Source organism: Heloderma suspectum, chromosome 3, assembly GCF_057233095.1.
Source record: "Heloderma suspectum isolate Gila_16-S chromosome 3, 16-S_ref, whole genome shotgun sequence".
NCBI classification, from domain to species: domain Eukaryota; kingdom Metazoa; phylum Chordata; class Lepidosauria; order Squamata; family Helodermatidae; genus Heloderma; species Heloderma suspectum.
Window position 1 is genome coordinate 4555587 of NC_139460.1, and position 16301 is coordinate 4571887.

The 16301-nt window shown below is 44.3% G+C and overlaps 1 pseudogene across 1 annotated transcript in view; it reads right to left on the minus strand.

Annotated features, from left to right (window-relative positions):
- Window positions 1-636: 636 nt before the first annotated feature.
- LOC146349260 (disintegrin and metalloproteinase domain-containing protein 26A-like) overlaps window positions 637-16301 on the minus strand; it is a 107973-nt pseudogene continuing 92308 nt past the window's right edge. The window contains exons 20-23 of the transcript XR_014789352.1: window positions 13000-13111; window positions 10551-10650; window positions 9356-9403; window positions 637-1126 (exon numbers count right to left, since the gene is read on the minus strand). The product of XR_014789352.1 is annotated as a disintegrin and metalloproteinase domain-containing protein 26A-like (transcript). The remainder of the gene's footprint in view (window positions 1127-9355; window positions 9404-10550; window positions 10651-12999; window positions 13112-16301) is intronic.

The window sequence follows — 16301 nt, forward strand, 5'->3', positions numbered from 1 at the left end:
GGTAGTAGATAACATTAGCTATGAGGAAATCTAGTATAAAATGTATAAGTTTGTTCTCTTTTGGAATGAGTTAGCTTCTTACCATCTAGAAGCTCACCGGGCCTATATGTACCTGTCAGCTGATCAGGAAATCTGAATAGGAAACTTGGTACTCAGATGAAAACCCTCTTTTTAAACTATTAAGACTAGAGATCATTGATAATAAGAAATGTTTAGGAAATTCTATTAGTTTAATAGAACTATTCTAATAGTTGAAAACTCTTTAGCAATGTTCTCCTTTGACAAGGAATATTTTTATTTTATTTTATGCAATATATTACATTTTGATGTAATTGTATTTGATGTAATTGTATTGGAATGTATTGGAAGGACAGATACTGAAGCTGAAGCTGAAATATTTTGGCCACCTAATGCAAAGAGAAAACTCCCCGGAAAAGACCCTGATTCTGGGAAAGACTGAAGGCAAAAGGAGAAGGGGATGGCAGAGGATGAGATGGCTAGATAGCATCACTGATGCAATGAAAATGGACTTCAGCACGCTCCGGGAGAGAGTGCAGGACAGGAAGGCCTGGCGTGCTATGGTCCATGGGGTCACGAAGAGTCAGACACGACTGAACGACTGAACAACAACAAATAAGAAGTATATTTTAATAAAAAATGAAAAATGGATCAAAATATTTCCCCCCACTAATTCTTGTTAGTACAAAACTAAAGACTGAACCCATGTAAAACAAATTCTTGTGTACCCTTGTATGGGGTGCATTAATCAGCTATAAATTGTTACCTGTCAGCCAAAGGCTTCCTAAATACTCAAACTATTGATTGATAACACTCAGGAAAGTCCCAATCCTTAATAATATATAATAATACTTTATTTGAAAACTGGAGAGACAAAGCAAAGAAAGAGGATGATTCAAACAGGAGAAAAGAAACATACACAACTAACAGAGCTAATAGCTGAGGCAGCACACATCCCTCTTGGGAGCTATGTCTGTGATTGTTCAGATATCAAAACAGTTCTTCTGCTCTGTGGCAGGATAGTCTACGTGGGAAAAGTTACATCAAGGTTTGACTTTTGGGTTTTCAGTGACATGCCTCCTTCTGACAGTTAGCTTTTCAGTGGTCCCTGAAAGATAGGAAATGAAGGTTAGGAAAGACAGGTTACTTACCTGTAATTGTGGACCTTTGAATGGTCATTGTGCATTCCAGCGTATGGATTCTATGTCTGCGTATAGCCTTCTTCAGGAACTTTTTAGAGCTCAGAGGTTCAGGTGGCAAGGCTGCCTCATACCCCATTCCACAGATGCCCAGAAGGCAAGGCTCCTGCCTTTCCCCCAGTTTCTCTCAGGGTGCCAAAGCAGCCCCCAGCTAAGAGGACAGGTGAAAACACCTGTAGTGGGGCAGGAGGGTGGGTTGTGTGAATGCACAGAGGACCATTCAAACAACGCAGTTACAGGTAAGCAACCTGTCCTCCTTTTTCATGGGCTCTGTGCATCACACATACATACGGATGATTAGTAAGCTGACTTCCCAATGCAGCGGGACAGTAGGGACAGGACAGGTGATCAAGATAACTAAGATGACAACACTGCCTGTCCAAAGGATGCAGCCTTCCTTGCTGAAACATTGAGACACTAGTGCTTAACCGTTGTCAATGGCTGGATCTTTGTAGGACCACCATGTCCTTTGTAGGAAATGGCAGTCCTTGAAGAGAGGAATATCTCTTGAAACTGTGACCAAAGATGCAACTGCTGTAGTACAGAATACCCATACCATATCAAGTTCCAGGAGCCACATCAATGCATAAGTCAGCTTTATGATTTCAGATAACCAGGAAGACAGCTGCTGAATCAATACAGAAGAGCCTTTTGTCAACCACCATAGCAGACAAACAGACATAAAGCCTTATGAATGGAGCAGTCCTATCAAGATACAATGCGAATGCCCTGTGAACATCCAGGGTGTGGAGAGAAATCTCTAGAGGTGTAGTTGGATTCAGGAAAAATGATGGAAAGACAATTTCCTTATTTAAATGAAAAGTCAAAACAATCTTCAGCGAGAACAATGGATCTGACTGAAGAAAAACCTTTTCACTATGGAGAACTGTAAACAGTAGACTGGAGTGTTCCCAACCCACTGGCTTCACAACCCAAAGAGATAGCCACCAAAAAGAGTACCTTAAAGGTAAGTAGTCAGGTAGTAAGTGGCTCAGACTGATAGGACATCAATGTGGACAACACCACAGAAAAGCTCCTTGAGGGGACTGGACAGGAAACCAGTGGATACAAATTCTTCAGTCTTATAAAAAAACTTCTTTGTAGCTAGATGCGAGACAAAATTTGTGTCCTTGAAATGGAGCATGAAACATTTGTCAATGCTGCTAGGTATACCTGCCATGAGGATAAGGAAAGAACCCAATATCAGAGAGTCAACAAAAACAGAAGGGCACGCTGTAATGAACAAGAAGTAGGGTCAGCTGGACTGGAGGAAGCATATGACTGGAACAACTTCCATTTGTACCTGTATGAAAGGAGAGTGCTCAGTTTCCATGCACCCTTTAACACCATTAGTACATGAGGTGGAAAGGGTAAGAGAGCTTCACCCGCCATGCTTTCAGATGAAGGGACTGCAGATTTGGGTACCAAACTGGATCTTCCTGCTATGTCAGAAGGGAGAGGAATTGTGGTAGTCTCACCCAAGTACCTGCCATCAAGAGCAACATGGCTGCCTTGACCACCAGTGGGAGATGAGGATGTCATTCATTCCATCATAAATCAATCATGATGAATTTTTGCCAGGACCCTGGTCACAGAGCGATTGGCAGGAAGGCATAGAGCAGGAACCTCTATAAGGTAGACTATAAGGAAGGCTGAGCGCCGAAGAATTGATGCTTTCCAACTGTGGTGCTGGAGAAGACTCTTACAAGTCTGCTGAACTGCAAGGAGGTCAAATCAGTCCATCCTAAAGGAAATCAACCCTGAGTGCTCATTGGAAGGACAGATACTGAAGCTGAAGCTGAAATATTTTGGCCACCTAATGCGAAGAGAAAGCTCTCTGGAAAAGACCCTGATGCTGGGAAAGACTGAAGGCAAAAGGAGAAGGGGACGGCAGAGGATGAGATGGCTAGATAGCATCAGCAATGCAATGAATATGGACTTGAGCACACTCCGGGAGAGAGGGCAGGACAGGAAGGCCTGGCGTGCTATGGTACATGGGGTCACGAAGACTCGGACACGACTGAACGACTGAACAACAACAAAGCCTTGTATGCAAGGATGAGGGGAGTACTCCAATTCTTATTATTTCTTTGGTTTTTACTTTATGTTTATTTAAGGGTAGAACCATCTCAAGGCAGCATACAAGATGAAAAAAAAAACAATAAAAAACAAATGCAATAAAAATGTACGAAATAAATATTATAGAAATTTAATGTAAACAGGTTCACTCTACCCTGCGTTTCACTCCTCCTGAATTCTGGATTTATTAGGAGAATTTCCAAAATTATTTCTGGACTAAGAGGATGCATAATTTGCTTTGGTGTACAGTTACAGTTCCCCTTCATGGGTCACTGCCTTGTTGTGGGGAAGGGGCTTGCGTAACTCAGTGAAGCCATAAGCTATGCCGTGCAGGGCCACCCAAGACGGACAGGTCATGGCAGAGAGTTCTGACAAAATGTGGTCCACTGGAGAAGGAAATGGCAACCCACTCCAGTATTCTTGCCAAGAAAACCCCATGGAACGTATCACAAGGCTAAAAGATATGACGCCGGAAGATGAGACCCTCAGATCGGAAGATGTCCAATATACTACTGGGGAAGAGCAGAGGGTATTTCCAAGTAGCACCAGAAAGAGTGAAGCAGCTGGGCCAAAGCCGAAAGGACACTCAGCTGTGGATGTGTCTGGTGGTGAAAAGAAAATCCGATGCTGTAAAGAACAATATTGTTTAGGAACCTGGAATGTCAGATCAATGAATCAAGGTAAGCTGGAGGTGGTCAAACATGAGATGGCAAGATTGAACATCGACATCTTGGGAATCAGCGAACTAAAATGGACAGGCATGGGCGAATTTAATTCAGGTGACCATCATATCTACTACTGTGGGCAAGAATCCCTTAGAAGAAATGGAGTAGCACTCATAGTCAACAAAAGGGTGGGAAAAGCAGTACTGGGGTACAATCTTAAAAATGATAGAATGATCTCAGTACGAATCCAAGGCAAACCATTCAACATCACAGTAATTCAAGTCTATGCCCCAACTACTGATGCCGAAGAAGCTGAGGTTGATCGGTTCTATGAAGACCTACAACACCTTCTAGAACTAACACCCAAAAAAGATGTCCTCTTCATCATAGGGGATTGGAATGCTAAAGTAGGAAGTCAAGAAATCACCGGGATAACAGGCAGGCATGGCCTTGGTGTACAAAATGAAGCAGGACAAAAGCTAATAGAGTTTTGCCAAGAGAACACGCTGATCATAGCAAACACTCTTTTCCAACAGCACAAGAGACGACTCTACACATGGACATCACCAGATGGTCAATATCGAAATCAGATAGATTATGTACTTTGCAGCCAAAGATGGAGAAGCTCTATACAGCCAGTAAAAACAAGACCTGGAGCTGACTGTGGCTCAGATCATGAGCTTCTTGTTGCAAAATTTCGGCTTAAATTGAAGAACGTAGGGAAAACCACTAAACCATTCAGGCATGACCTAAATCATATCCCTGATGAATATACAGTGGAGGTGAGGAATAGATTTCAGGGATTAGACCTGATAGACAGAGTGCCTGAGGAACTATGGACGGAGGTCCGTAACATTGTTCAGGAGGCAGCAACGAAATCCATCCCAAAGAAAAAGAAATGCAAGAAAGCCAAGTGGCTGTCTGATGAGGCTTTACAAGTAGCTGAGGAAAGAAGGGAAGCGAAAAGCAAGGGAGAAAGGGGAAGAGATATCCAACTGAATGCAGAGTTCCAGAGAATAGCAAGGAGAGACAAGAAGGCTTTCTTAAATGAACAATGCAAAGAAATCGAGGAAAATAACAGAATGGGAAAGACTAGAGATCTCTTCAAGAAAACTGGAGATCTCAAGGGAACGTTTTGTGCAAAGATGGGCATGATAAAGGACAAAGAAGGCAGGGACCTAACAGATGCAGATGAGATTAAGAAGAGGTGGAAAGAATACACAGAAGCACTATACAGGAAATATCTGAATGTCCCTGATAGCCATGATAGTGCGGTCACTGAACTTGAGCCGGACATCCTCGAGAGTGAAGTCAAGTGGGCCTTAGGAAGCATTACTAACAACAAAGCTAGCGGAGATGACAGTATTCCAGCTGAGCTATTTAAAATCCTAAAAGATGATGCTGTTAAAGTGCTGCATTCAATATGCCAACAAATTTGGAACACTCACTCAACAGTGGCCGCAAGACTGGAAAAGGTCAGTTTACATTCCAATTCCAAAGAACGGCAACGCCAAAGAGTGTTCAGACTACCACACAATTGCGCTCATTTCACATGCAAGGTGATGCTCAAAATCCTACAAGCTAGGCTTTAGCAGTATGCGAACCGAGAACTACCGGAAGTACAAGCTGGGTTTCGAAGAGGCAGAGGAACTAGGGATCAAATCGCCAACATTCGCTGCATCATGGAGAAAGCAAGAGAATTCCAGAAAAACGTCTATTTCTGCTTCATTGACTATGCTAAAGCCTTTGATTGTGTGGATCTCAACAAACTGTGGCAAATTCTTAAAGTGATGGGAGTACCAGACCACCTTACCTGTCTCCTGAGAAACCTGTACGAGGGTCAAGAAGCAACAGTAAGAACCAGACATGGAACAACCGAGTGGTTCAAAATTGGGAAAGGAGAACGACAAGGCTGCATATTGTCAGCCTGCTTATTTAACTTATATGCAGAGTACATCATGAGAAACGCCGGGTTGGATGAATCACAGGTCGGAATTAAGATTGCCGGGACAATTATCAACAACCTCCGATATGCAGACGATACCACCCTAATGGCAGAAAGCGAAGAGGATCTAAAGAGCCTCTTGTTGAGGGTGAAAGAGGAGAGTGCAAAAGCTGGTTTGAAACTCAACATTAAAAAAACGAAGATCATGGCATCTGGCCCCATCACTTCCTGGCATATAGAAGGGGAAGAAATGGAAGCAGTGACAGATTTTACTTTCTTGGGCTCCACGATCACCGCAGACGGTGACTGTAGCCATGAAATTAAAAGACGCTTGCTTCTTGGGAGGAAAGCTATGGCAAACCTAGACAGCATAGTAAGAAGCAGAGACATCACCTTGCCGACAAAGGTCCGTCTAATCAAAGCTATGGTTTTCCCAGTAGTAATGTATGGCTGTGAGAGCTGGACTCTAAGGAAGGCTGAGCGCCGAAGAATTGATGCTTTCGAACTGTGGTGCTGGAGAAGACTTTTACGAGTCCCCTGGACTGCAAGGAGGTCAAATCAGTCCATCCTAAAGGAAATCAACCCTGAGTGCTCATTGGAAGGACAGAGACTGAAACTGAAGCTCAAATATTTTGGCCACCTAATGCGAAGAGAAAACTCTCTGGAAAAGACCCTGATGCTGGGAAAGACTGAAGGCAAAAGGAGAAGGGGACGGCAGAGGATGAGATGGCTAGATAGCATCACCGATGCAATGAATATGAACTTGAGCACACTCCGGGAGAGAGCGCAGGACAGGAAGGCCTGGCGTGCTATGGTCCATGGGGTCACGGAGAGTTGGACATGACTGAACGACTGAACAACAACAACAACAGTTCCTTTGCATCTTCTCCCCAACCTGGTTCTAAATTATAGATAAGCATTGATAAAACACTGCTCCCAGTTACCAAAGAAATAATTTGGTAGGGGGAGTATGTTGATGTATTATCTTTGCTATTCCAGAAACTGCAACAGATGGAGAAGGAAAACGGGGAGAATAGGGACCAGGAAAAAAATAAAGAAATGGATAGATAGGAATTGCTTAACTGGCTCATGAATTTTCTGACTTATATGGGTGCAGTCCAGCAGAAGCACTTATTGGGTCGAGTGCTTACTAAATACATTGATATAGTCTATAGGGGGGGGGGGATACATGGCACCAATGCCATCTGTTGGGCCAAAAAAGAGCCCAACCCCTGGCTACAGCTCATGAGCCCATCTAGGCTGGTGCAAGGGAATCATGCCACTAGCAGGTATATGATTGCCAAGCTGCCAACGACAGCCACCTCCTGTGGGTCCACAGGGCTAAGGGATTCCAGCCTGCTTGCCTATGTGGTGAGTATAGCTCCAGGGGGTTCTGCACATGCAACCTGTGTAAACTGTGAACACTCCAAATGTGGACGTCAGCATCCCTTTACAGCCTAGGGGACAAGGATTCAGGGGCAGTGGCAGGGTCAACCAGGGCTGAATCTACGCATAGCAGTTTTACCATTATCATACTGCAGTGATAACTACTGGTGCACATGACATCAATGGGCACCAATAGTTATCACTGCAATATGAAAACGGTAAAACTGCTATGTGTAGATTCAGCCCAAGGAAGCAAGAAACCCAGAGCATGAGGGCAGAACTCTGCAAAAGGGATCAAGCTCAATTAACTTCCTTGTGCTTTGCTGTCTCCTGACATTTTACACTGTCAGAAACAAGGCGGCCCTTCTACATGAATTTTTCACCGAGGGGTTTAAGATTCCTTTCCAGGGGGCACGCCACTCCTATTTTGCTGAGAATGAATCAGAGATCTGTAGTGGACATTGACTCTACCATTAGGGACAAGATTAAATTAATAAGGAAGTACAGGCGGTGAGAGTAATAGACACATTTAGAAAATTCCCACTGCTCACCTTACAAGTAACTCCCCTGGGCATAGTCCCCCAAAAGGCCCAGGGGAGTTTAGGCTAATATACAACCTGTCCCATCCCAAAGTGGTTTTGGGAATGACACCATACCAGAGCAGCTATGCACCATGCACTACACCTCCTTTGACACTGGTGCTGAACAAGAGGCCAGTGAGGCAAGGGGCTCCCATGGGAAAGCTCAACATCAAGTCTGCCTCCTCCTTGCTGTCAGTCTACACTGAGCTGATTTCAATCTATTGGGCTTTGCATTTCAAGGCCAAGAGCAATGCCCACGGGATGCTCTATTTCCTGTCCAGTCTTTGAGCATTTTAGCTCCTTCCTAAAGTGGGCTCTGAGGAAACGGATGGGACTGGGTAGTATGATGCATTACCTGGATGCACTCATTACCAGAGAAGGGCAACAAAGATAACCAGGGGACAAGAAACTAAGAGCATCTCTCCACCAGCCTAAAGTCCTGCTTTTAAAACAGGGGTTTCTACTTCTGTTTTAAATGCAGGATCACGACGGACTCCCTTTAGACATGCTCCCCCCCTTCTCCCTCCTTTCCCCCTTTATCTGAGTCTCCCATATGTTTCATTATACAGCCACTAGATGGCACTGTTGTCTAGCTCCTCTTATTGCGGCTTTTCCTTTTTCATGAGGGAACTCAAGCAGAACTCAAATGCTATAATTTGATAGCTCATTATCTCTGACCTATTTAAAAATGGAATAAAGGTAATTTAGTGTGGGAGATGCCCTAAAGGTTAACAATTGTTCTCTATCATCCAAGACTATAGGATATGGTGGGAGGGATAAGCAGGAAATTTATCAGGTACGGATGAGGTTTGGTGAGCACCCTAAGGCACCTTTACAGTAATTGGCAATGCTCAGGGCTATGGGACCCATGAGCAGGTTACAGACCACCCTTGGTGCTAACCTGTTCTCAAGCGCTCAGAGTTATGGGGCCCCAGGAGGAGGAGGATTCAGGTAGACCTCCCTACTCAGCTGGAAAGCTCTGGCTTAGGGGAGGGGTGGGAACAAGGCCAACCCCTCTCCCTGGGTAGGGCAGGCTCACCTGAAAACTTGCAAGCTAGTCATCTGCCAGACTCCTTTGAGATTAGGTTCCTGCCCAGTCACCCTTCCAGATCCTGTTCTAATGCTAAATAAATGGGGCCCTAGTTTAGTCCATTTACCTGTTTCTCATCTACTTATTTCCAATTCCACTTACAGTGAAGCTATGCTTTGTAGCACCTGGATCTGAACAGTCTTGGTTCCAAAGGTTTGGTGATGGTACATGGAACTGATATGAAACGTTTGAAACAGAATAGGTCTGACCTTCCCCAGATCTAAATTTTGCAGGACAGAAACCACAGTGTTCTAGGGGAAGCATTTTAAATGTTGGCAAGGCATCAGCAGCTCACATGCTTCCTCCTCCACATCCAGAATTTCTATTGATTTTTTTCAAAAGGAAAAGAAGTGGGACTGGGATCTTCCAGAAAAGAGCTTTCAGTCACTTACTGTATCTGCTGATGGTGGTGGTGTTTTTCAGGGCTCACTCCAGCCAACCTATCGAACCAAGCACAAGGAAGGTAGTAGTAGTAGCAGCAGCTGCTTATTATTTACAGTCTACCGACCACAGACATACAGAATAAAAATATAAAATACATATTGATAAATAAAGTACATGGAAATTTAAGAGCAGAGTCATGAGTCATTAAAAAATTTAGCAACTTGCTCTGTAACTGATACGTTAGAACCTTCAAGTATGATAATCAACACAGATTCTAAGGATTGTCCAGGAGGGGGTTGTATAATAGGGTAGCTCAAAGTTTCTCTAGCCCTTTAATAAAAACTGCAATGAAAGAAGACTGCACCTGTCCATTGTTGCAAGGGCAATGTCTGTTGTTAACCGGAATCTACCATATCTAACATCTAGAAGCTTAGAGACTAGAATGTTGCACCAACGCGCCCCCCCCCCCCAATGCTCTCCTATATTTGGGGATAGATAACCAGTTTAAACAGGACATGCCATTTTTAAAATTTGGGCTAGGTGAACCCAGAGACGAAGGAGAGCATGGACGCTGTGCCACTCCGTAGAGGTCTTGATCCATTAGCCTCTGTCCAGCAATAAATTTTGCTGTCTCCCAATTCATTGATAACATATAAGAAGACCTCCCCACTGAAACAACATTCTGTGCCACTTTCTTCTTCCAGGCAGACTTGTAAGAGTCTGTCATCACCTGGAATACAAAGGAGTTGGGAGCAAGCAAGAGACAGCAGCAAAGCCAACATGGATGGAATATATGCAAGCCACACAATTTAAGAAGTTAAGGCCAGGTTGCATATTAAGAGTAGCACCAGCAACACACCTAGGTACACCAAATATAGATCTGAGAAAGTGGGATTGAACTCCTTCAAAGGATTTTCCTTTTAGCATGGAAACCAGACAGATGTTCCAGAAAGGATCTGGGATACAAGTTTGCCTTTAAGGACGTGGATGGCTGTAGGAACCAATTGGTCACCCTTTGTGAAAAAAAGTGAACTGCAGCACCCACGTTTTGTTCAGCCTTGGTCTTTGCAAATCTCCCCAAGGAACTTAGTAGAACTTCAGTCTTGCCCAAGATTCTAGGCAACAATTTCCTCATCTTGGAAAATAGCAACACTGGCAATACCTTAGCCTATGGTGACACGAATGAAGGAAAAGTTTACTTACCAAGCCTGCAACTTGTTTTTCTGAGAACTGGCAAGAAGGCCTAGTACAAAGAGAGCCAACACAGCTAGGGTGACTAATCCAACTATGACACTTGTAGAGACTGGGGGCAAAAAAAGAAAAGAAAAAGAAAAGGAAGGACATCACAGTTTGCTCTCAGGTCTTAAAGGCCTGCACACAGTCCCTATTCATGTGCAAGCACCTCTGTGGGGCCCAGGCAGGAAATTCCTCACATTGGCTTTGTGGTGTGGCTTCTACCCTGTCCACAGAAAGAAGCTGCCAGCTATTTGAGAAAGCAGGGAAATCCTGCTGGGTGTTGAAGTGGCTTGGACTGGAAAAAAGATGAGGAAGGAAGAGTTGCACTCAGTACAACACATCATTGCATCACATAGGAGTGCTTTTAATACACTGTGCATGCACGCACGCACACGCCTGGCATCATGGCAATTTTCTGCAATTTTCCAGAACTGGTGCCCTGTAATGAATGCTGAGACCGGGCTGACTTAAGGAGACTTGGAGCACAGCAAGACATGGTTTCTTGCTTGGCCTGTGGTGGACTATGGTTATAAGCAGCCCTGGTTTTCCATCATTAGGCAAAAGGTTTCCTCAAGCAAATACTGAGAATATGGTTTCCACTAGGGCAGATGTAACGTAAAGGTATTGGGTTCTGTTCCAGAAAATAAAGCACAGATCACATATCAGAAGCCAGGAGAACCATTAGGCATTCATTCCCCCTATGGACTGCCTAGCATAAGTTATCAACTAGGGTGAAAATGCAGTTTTGGTCCTAAACCCAAGCCGTGGTATCATCTGTTTGAACCAGCACATATTCTCCTGAAGAAGCCTAGTAGAGCTAGTCCAACCACTCTAAGCTTTAACCAAATGGGTATTGTGACAGGATTCTGAAACCACCTGCCTTGAATTACTGGAGTCTCATGTAGCATCCCCCCAATAGGTTTGTGTCTATTGCTACTTGGTCTTGAAATATCTCTGCGGGGAACTCCCACAGTTAGATGACATCAAGTTAGTCTGAAGGACGCAACCATATCCTGTGTCAGAGAACTGGGATCATTAAGTATCTATTAGACCAATGAGGAAGACTGGGTATGGTTGAAACTCGTTTGGTTGTTTGCTACAGTTAAAGTGATTCATGTTCATTTGACCCAGAGTGACTATTAGTGGATGTTGGTTTTACATGAAGGGATTTATGCATATTTGTCTTAAAGTGGCCATTTGGCTGTCTGTTTGTAATGTTTGCTGTTACAAAACATGTTGTATGAATTCGTAGTTTTTCACTTTTTGAATATTATATATTCCGACTTGTTCTGTTTCCTTGCAGTTTAGCTGTTGGGGGTGGCTTCCTTTTGTGTTTGACAAAATTTCAACAGAAACAAACTGCTCCCCTGCTAGCTCTAGTATTCTTGCTGCTTTAGAGAGAAGAGCAGGGAAGTCCTTGCTTGAAGAGCTGAGCAGAGGAAGGTTTTGAAACTGTAATCTCTACACAAGTCAGGTTATCCTTTTCTCTTTTGGGGTGGAGAGGGGCCTGATATTCTGAATTTCTTGATCTTTTGTGGTACAGCTACCTCACATTGTACCAGAACTGGAGGGTATCTTGGGTGGATGGACATGCTTTGAGGAGATTTCCTTGTCATTCCCCATTATATTTATGAGTCAGATGCTGAGAGATTTTATTATATTCAGCAGTATATAAATGCCACAATAAAAATAAAGATCCTGTTAGGCAGGGCCCATTCATACATGGTACCCCCAAACGGTGACCAACAAAGACAGAAATTCCTGAGCCAGCACCTATGAAAACCTGGGCCTGCTCCACCCCATGGATCCCATGCACCTTTATGCATGCCTTGCTGCCTGTGGGACAGGCGCCCCTATCCCTTACACACACCCCCAATGCAAGGGTCATTCCTTGCCCAGGGCTACAGCCAATTTCCTATGTCCTCTAGAACTCAATAGAGCCAATGAACATTGAGCCAGGCCCTATGTTGGAATTAGTATTTTCAGTTTTGCTGTATTTTTTCCTTTTTATGTAAACCACCCTGAGGAATTGATTTAAGGTAGCTTATACATGTCAATAATGAACAAACTAACAAATATCTGAATAGCCCTCACCTCTTTACATTCATACACCACCCTGATTGTCATGTCCTGATGTGATGAAGCCCTGGAAACTAATTTATATAAATGTCCATGCTCGTAAGGAGGAGTTGACATGCTGCCAGCGGTGTCATCCTTCTTATATTTACATGTTGTCACATCTTGAGTTGCAGTGGGGGGTAAACAGTTCAAGCACAGGAAATAATCTCTTTGATTTATTCAGGGAAGTGTCCCAAGACACAAATTACCCATGGCTGAATTCCCCAGTGACTGCAACTAACAAAGCCCTTTGGCAGGAAAGAGAATAGAACTACAGCAGCAACAACAGGATACATACTCTGAGAAGCTGGAGGGGGGCCACTGTCAATGCTTCCTCCATATCCTCTGCCAGCACAGTTGGGAGGGGCCCATCCATAAGAGCAATGGCAGTTTCTATTGCTATTGCACACCTGAAAAATATCAAGCATGTCAAGCCGCAGCCTGGTTCTCACCATGTTATAGAAATTTCAGTTGTAGTATGTCTGTTATCCCATGATTTTATAAGCTAGGCTATGTCTGTTTTACCTCAGTGTGAGACTGCCATGCTAAACAAAGACACAGCGTCTTATCAGAGACTCAGGAATGCCAAGAATGTGTTTACTAGAGTACAAGGCTACCTCTCTGCGCATGCCTAGATATGTCAAAGGTGCTGCCTGTCTTCTGTTTCCCTCTCAGCTAGACAAAGAGATTAGTACAGCGCAAGCGTAAGACAGCCCCAAAGGTCTTGCCTATATAAACTTTTGAATCACATCACTTGATTGTAACCTTTGATGGAGCGTTAGCCCCAAGGGTTGCCTTATTCTGCAGAATAAAATCGTGTTGGACCAGATCTCTGCCTCCTCTCGTTCTTGGTAAATGAATTGGAAAGTCTACCAGGGAAAAGAACACAATTTTTGTAACAACCACCTGGTTCTCACACACACACACACACACACACACACACACCGCCCCACCCCCCAGCCTGGACAAAGACAAGAACTTCATGAGAATGACAAATTCTTCATAATATTTTCTCTCCAAATACTTGTGTAGCGGTTCCACAGGGTCTAACCTATCCCCCAGTGCTGTTCAACATCTACATGAAATCGCTGGAGGAGGTTATCCAGAGGTGTGGGCTGAGGTGTCATCAATATGTGGATGACAATACCCAGCTCTATCTCTCCTTTTCATCAAATCCAGGAGAGGCAATGCCTGGGCACAGTAATGGACTGGATGAGGGCCAATAAAGTTGTCTGGGTTACGAGCTGGAGACACTGCACTGCAGTGGTTCCGCTCCTACTTAGATGGCCAATTCCAGAAGGTGGTGCTGGGGGATTATTGCTCTGTGCCATGGCAATTATGCCATGGGATTCAACAGGGCTCTATTTTATCCCTTATGCTGTTCAACATCTACATGAAACCTCTGGGGGAGGTTATCCGGAGGTGTGGGCTGAGGTGCCATCGATATGCAGATGACACCCAGCTCTACCTCTCTTTCTCATCAAACCTAGGTGAGGCAGTGGCTGTTCTGAATCAGAGCCTGGGCATGGTAATGGACTGAATGAGGGCCAATAAACTGAGACTCAATCCAGACAAGACGGAGGTACTGTGAGTGGGTAGTTTGTCTGCCCAGCTAAGTAATGTTCAACCTGTTCTGGAGGGGGTTGCACTCCTTCTAAAGGATCAGGTTTGTAGTCTAGGGGTGATCTTGGACCCAGAACTGTCTCTCGAGGCACAGGAGAAGTCAGTGGCATGGAACACTTTTTATCAGCTTAGGCTGATATTAGGAATGTCAGAGAGTTCCGCCACAGATCTCGGTGAGGCCGAATGCACATTCGGCCCCCCGAAATCCGTGGCGGAATGAAGCCCCCCGCCTCCCCACCCCACGAAAGGCGCGCAAAACGGAGCACTTACCTGCTGCCATTCGCGCTGCTTTGTGAATGGCGGCCGTGTCTGCGGTCGCCATTCGCTTCCTCATTATACCTGTGATAGGCTACGTAAATAATTACGTAGCCTATCATGGCTAATGCAGGGACGCCATTTGCATCCCTGCGGAGGCCGTGATAGGCTACGTAAGTATTTACGTACCCTATCACGGCAAAAAAAGAGAAAAAAACAGCGGACGCAAATGGCGGCGGCTATGGCGGCCGCCATTTGCGTTCCCTTTTTTATTTGCTGTTTTAGCCTATGTAAATATTTACGTAGGCTATTACGGCAAAAAAAAAAAAAAAAAGGAACGCAACAAAAACTCTCAAAGCAAAGAGCTATAACTTTTCACTGTTTCCACAGAAGTGCTTGAAATCCCCCCCCTCCCCCGGGCATCCCACCTGCCAAAGTTCAGGCAGTTTGGCCCACTAGGTTTTGTGCTAGGCGCAGGTAAAATGTGCTGTTCTCAGAAACTCAAACCAAAGTTCATAAAGGGATAATCAAGTTAGGTGTTGAAGCAGTGAGGAAGTCACTATCCCTAAATTGTGTTGTAGGTTTCTTTGAAGTGCAAATAACCCCTTTCCCCTAGTACAACTTTCCTTCACAGTCAGTAGCCTCAGAGTCTCTTTGGCTGAACTGTCTGGGAAAACACTGGCTGGTTGGCAGGAAGCAAACAAAGACAGCAACCCTGCCAGGAGGGCACAGCAGCACCTCGCCCACCTTAGCCCCTGCCAAGACTCAAGAAGTCAAGATACCTCAGTCATATTGGGCTTGCTTGCTTTGCAACACACAGTGTGATATTATTTAAATAATAGCTGTTAATGTGTGTAGTGCTTTGCCCACTGTTTTTGGAAATGTGGACTGTGTGTAGTCATTTGACACACACTGTTTGCTTGTCCACACAGCACAAGTGTGCGCGCACGCACACACACACACACACACACACACATGAGCAAAAGAAAAACAAACACTAAGCTACAAGCAAAGGGCGGGGGACTAACTATAATCCTATCAGAAGAGAAAGCGGGGAGGTTAATTTTTTAATTTTTTTTTAGAGAAAAGAGATAAAACATGGGAAGGGAAGGAATAAAGGAATTGAGAAGGGCTGGTGGAGGGGAGCCAAGAAAAAGAATATTGATAAGAAATCTAGACAGAATCAAAGTAAGGGCAAACTAATGGTTGAGAGAGAATTGAAAAGGTGGTAGTGTGTATGTGTTGGGGGGAGATAAACAACTACAAAGAAATTTTCTGGATTTTTAAATGAACAAACAGTAAGAATGAACAGTAAACCTATTACAGAAAGGTGGGGTGGGGAGAGGCTAACATAGCTGTCATAGCACAGGAAGAAAGTAAAACAAGAATCCATGAAATCAAAAAGTAATCCTCATGATTTCATATGATTTTTAAAGGGGAGACCCCCCCAAACCACCATCCAATCACAGAGCGCATTCGCTCCGTGGACTGAACTAGAAAAATCATGGATGTGCCACTTACGGGCGCAGCCACAGTGCGAAAGCAGGGATCTGAGGCAGGGATCCTCATGATTTTTACAAGAAACATACCCCCACACATCATCGTATCACAGAGCATATCTGTCTCCATGGACTGAACCAGAAAAATCACGGATCCACCACTCATAGGCATAGCCACAGTGCAAAAACAGGGATCCGAGGCAGGGATCCTCATGATTTTTAC